Source organism: Pogoniulus pusillus (genome assembly GCF_015220805.1).
Source record: "Pogoniulus pusillus isolate bPogPus1 chromosome W unlocalized genomic scaffold, bPogPus1.pri SUPER_W_unloc_1, whole genome shotgun sequence".
Classification (NCBI taxonomy): Eukaryota; Metazoa; Chordata; class Aves; order Piciformes; family Lybiidae; genus Pogoniulus; species Pogoniulus pusillus.
In genome coordinates this window covers 1003987-1009012 of record NW_026974535.1, presented here as the reverse complement: position 1 = coordinate 1009012, position 5026 = coordinate 1003987, and positions in this window count along the sequence as shown.

The following is a 5026-nucleotide window of genomic DNA, read 5'->3' as shown; positions in this document are numbered from 1 at the left end:
CAGTTATCTGCTTCTCCCCTGCCAGCCTCTCCACCCTCCTCTCCAGATTCTGGGAACACGGCCAATGTTCCTGGAGGGAATGTAAACAATAATGATAACAATAACAACAGGCAGAGTTTGGCAGGAGTCCCAGGAGCACAGGCAGGTACCCAAAATCATAATGTTCCTAGCAACAATGATAATACGTCAGGGTTGGCAGGCATCCCAGGAGGACAGGCAAATAATCCCACTAATGCTAATGACACCAGCTCAGCCAGTTTGAATCCCCAGCCAGCAGATCAGAATCAGAGCCCTGTTAAATCTAAGGCAGATGTGAACTCACAAGCTCCAAGTCAGACCCCTAATGATTCAAACCCTCCAGCAGACATGTCCAAGTCTGTTGCTGCTCAGGCCCTTCTGGCACCTGCTAAGGCAAAAGCCAAGACACAGCATTTGACAAAATGTGGCTCACAGGAGGATGTAAGAGAGGGGACCTCTGGTGATCGGCCAGAGGAGGAAGAGGAGGCAGTTAGTCTGCGAGACCTCGCAAATGTGCTGAGACATCAATACTCAAATGAGAGGAGCGTTGTGAGGTTGGCTGCCAAGAGAGAGGAAGGTTCCAATGAGTTTAAGAGTGCTATGAGCAAGGTTCTGTTAGGGCCGGTACCACCAGATCAACAGGAGGAAGAGGAGGAGGATGACATCCAGGATTCCAACAATCCACTCAGAGAAGTCAGGGAAGTTAGAAAGGAATACTCAAGGGAATCAGGTGAGCCAATCCTAAGCTGGCTAGTGAGATGCCGTAGCATTGGTGCTAATGCCCTGCAGATAGGAGACAAGTCTGCCAAGCAGCTGGGACCACTCACTAAGGAGAGTGGAGTGGACAAATACCTAGCAAGTCCTCTTGGAAGGGGCAGCTTGTGGACACGCCTTCTTTTGGCTATGGCTATGAGATATCCTTCCCGAGATGATTTGCCATGGGCTGCCAAGAAGTGGAACACTGTTGAGCAGGGAATTAAGCTTCTGAAGGAGTTTGCGGTGAAGGAAGTGCTTTATGGAGATCATGGCACTCATGAGCCTGATGAAATTCCTTTGGGAACAGGTGTCATGAAGAAGCTGATTAAGCTTGCTCCTTCATCCTATGCTAACATCTTGGCCAGCAAGTTTCTATCAACAGGTGATAATGGAATGTCTTTCACTGATGGTGAGTTCACTGACCAGCTCAGGCAGATAGATGACAGCTTGTCCCATTCAGGTATAATCTGTGCCATAAAGACTATGACTACAGAGCTTAAGGAAGGTATTGAGAATGGCATTAGAAATGGCATGAAAGAACTGAAGGAGGATCTCAGAAACATTTCCAATCTGGTAAAGGATACCATTCCTGCATCATCTGAATGGGTGCATGTTTCTGCAGTCAGGAACAGATGACCACTTCCTGCAAGGCAATTCCAGCCCAGGAGGAGACAAATTCCACCCAGACATCAGCAATCACGTGCGTCACTGTGGATACGTCTGCGTGACACATACGGGGAGAACATGAACAAATGGGATGGTAAACCTACTTCAGCTCTTTGAAAGAGAGACAGGGATCTGAAGAGCGGCAGAAACAGAGCAATGCCAGAAAAGTAGCAGTCACTTCTTCAGCTCCTGAGAGCATCTGCAATTGTTCCAACAGTTGCAATTCCTCTCACAATGTGCTAGTTTGAAGCAAGCTAGAATGTTTTGGTAACAGAACTAGATAATGGGCAGTGAAATGAAAACAATTGATGTCAACTTCTCTCACAGTCTCGCTGAGAACTCTGGGAAGAAGAAAGACTTTTTCTCCATTTTGTTTCTCACTCTTGCTTTTGCCTTAGACCTGGTCACAACTCATTAACCCTGCTCCTACTAACCCTGCTCCCTAACCTCTTGGCTGCACTTCTCTTCTTCCTGTCACTCAGTCATCCACAATGCACTGGAGAAAGGTAAAGCTCCAGAGCACATCCAGTACATCGACGACATCATTGTGTGGGGCCAAACTGCTGAGGAAGTCTTCGAGAAAGGTAACAAAATCATTGACATTCTGTTGCAAGCAGGTTTTGCCATTAAGAGAGACAAGGTCAAAGGACCTGCCAAAGAAATTCAGTTTCTGGGAGTGCGGTGGCAGGATGGTCGCCGTTACATTCCTCAGGATGTGATTAACAAAGTCTCTACCATGGCAGTTCCCACCAGTAAGAAGGACACACTTTCTTTCCTTGGTGTGGTGGGATTTTGGAGACTACACATTCCTGGTTTCAGTCAGATTGTCAAACCTCTGCATGATGTGACTCGTAAGAGAAACAATTTTGATTGGGGACCTGAACAGCAAGCAGCCTTTGATCAAATTAAACGAGAAATAGTCCATGCAGTGGGCTTGGGACCTGTGAGATCTGGTCCAGACATTAAGAACATTCTGTACACGGTTGCCAGTGACAATGGTCCAACTTGGAGTCTTTGGCAGAGAGCTCCAAATGAGACTCGTGGTCGTCCACTTGGTTTCTGGGGACGTTGCTACAGAGGTTCAGAGACAAATTACACTGTAACTGAGAAAGAGATTCTAGCAGCCTATGAGGGAGTGAAAGCAGCTTCTGAAGTGATTGGAACTGAGTCACAATTGCTTTTAGCTCCTAGACTGCCAGTTCTAAACTGGATGTTCAAGGGCAAAGGTTCATCACCACATCATGCCACAGATGCAACCTGGTCTAAATGGATGGCTTTGATAACCCAACGAGCACAAATGGGTAATCTTGACCGACCTGGTCTGGTGGAGGTGATCACCAACTGGCCGGAAGGCACAGACTGTTCCAAACCTCCGGAGGAGAAAATAACTCGTGCTGAGGAAGCTCCTCCCTATGGTGATCTCTCTGATCAGGAAAAGAACTATGCTTTGTTCACAGATGGTTCCTGTCGTCTTGTTGGGAACAAGCGAATATGGAAGTCAGCAGTCTGGAGTCCAACCAGGAGAGTTACCGAAACGAAAGATGGAGAAGGAGAATCCAGTCAGTTCGCTGAGGTAAAAGCTGTTCAACTTGCTCTTGATGTGGCTGAACGTGAGAATTGGCCTATCCTTTACCTCTACACCGACTCGTGGATGGTAGCCAATGCTCTGTGGGGTTGGCTGAAGGACTGGAAGAAGAATGGTTGGCAGAGGAAAGGAAAGCCTATTTGGTGTGCTGATCTATGGCAGGACATTGATGCACGGCTGGAGAAAATTCCACTGAAGGTGCGGCACGTAGACGCACACATGCCTAAGAACAGAGCTACTGAGGAACATCAACATAACCAGAAGGCAGACCAAGCTGCTAAGATTGCTCAAGTTGATACCAACTCTGAACTTGACATTGACCTTGATTGGAAACACCGAGGTGAGCTGTTCTTAGCTCGGTGGGCCCATGACTCATCTGGACATCAAGGCAGAGATGGCACATACCGATGGGCTCGTGATAGGTCAATTGACTTGTCCATGGACGCTATCACCCAAGTCATCTATGACTGTGACATTTGTGCTGCTATTAAGCAGGCTAAGCGAATCAAGCCCTTATGGTATGGTGATAGATGGTCAAAGTACAAGTATGGTTAAGCCTGGCAGATTGACTACATCACTTTACCTCGATCTCGTTCTGGTAAGCAGTATGTGCTGACGATGGTAGAAGCCAGCACTGGATGGTTGGAAACCTATCCAGTTCCACATGCTACTGCACGTAACACCATTGTTGGTTTGGAGAGACAGATCTTGTGGAGACATGGAACTCCAGAGAGAATTGAGTCAGACAATGGCACTCATTTCAAGAATAATCTTGTAAAAAATTGGGCCAAAGAGCATGGTATTGAATGGATCTATCACATACCCTACTATGCACCAGCTTCAGGGAAGATTGAGCGCTACAATGGTTTGCTGAAAACCACCCTAAAGGCCATGGGGGGTGGAACTCTGAAAAACTGGGACAAACATTTAGCAGAAGCTACCTGGTTGGTAAATAGTAGAGGTTCAGTAAACAGAGCAGGACCTGCACAATCAGATTTGGTCCAAACAGTAGACGGTGATAAAGTTCCTGTTATACGTGAGAAGAATCTGTTAGGGAAAACTGTTTGGGTATTTTCTCCTTCGGGCGGAGGGAAACCTGTCCGAGGGGTGGTTTCTGCTGAAGGTCCTGGTCATACATACTGGGTAATGCAGGAGAATGGTGAAATCCAGTGTATTCCACAGAGAAATCTAACTTTAGCTGAGAGAGTTTAAATTCAAACTGTTAGGAGTTTTCTGTTCTAGGTAACATCAGCGCCCAACACTGAGAGAATCTATGAGAGAATCTACAGTACGTGAGCACGAACCCAACATCACCTGGGAGTCCCTGTTCTGAGCTTTTGAATCACCTACATCTGATTAAAGTGTGAACTGAACTTGTATATATTGTTTTAGTGTAAATATTGGTTTAGATTAGACTGGATAATTCTCAGCGATACTCTGAGTGAAGTAGACAGGGGTGGATTGTGCTAGTTTGAAGCAAGCTAGAATGTTTTGGTAACAGAACTAGATAATGGGCAGTGAAATGAAAACAATTGATGTCAACTTCTCTCACAGTCTCGCTGAGAACTCTGGGAATAAGAAAGACTTTTTCTCCATTTTGTTTCTCTCTCTTGCTTTTGCCTTAGACCTGGTCACATCTCATTAACCCTGCTCCTACTAACCCTGCTCCCTAACGTCTTGGCTGCACTTCTCTTCTTCCTGAGAACTGGGGTAAGGTTGAGAGGGCCGGGGGGGAGGTGTTGGGGTGCTTTGAGAGCCCCTCCTGGGGACTCAGGTTTCTGGGAGGGGAGTTGTGCTTTTGTATTGTTTATCCTTTGTATATTTCTGTATATAATTGTATATAACTGTATATATTGTAAATAGCTGCTTGTAAATTCTGCTAGCTGTAAATAAATTGCTTCATCTATATTCCCAGGGTCCGTCTGAGTTAGCTGGGGCAAATACAAAAGTGTGGGGGGGCGGGGTAACCCCCAAACCATCACACACAACAACACCAATCAC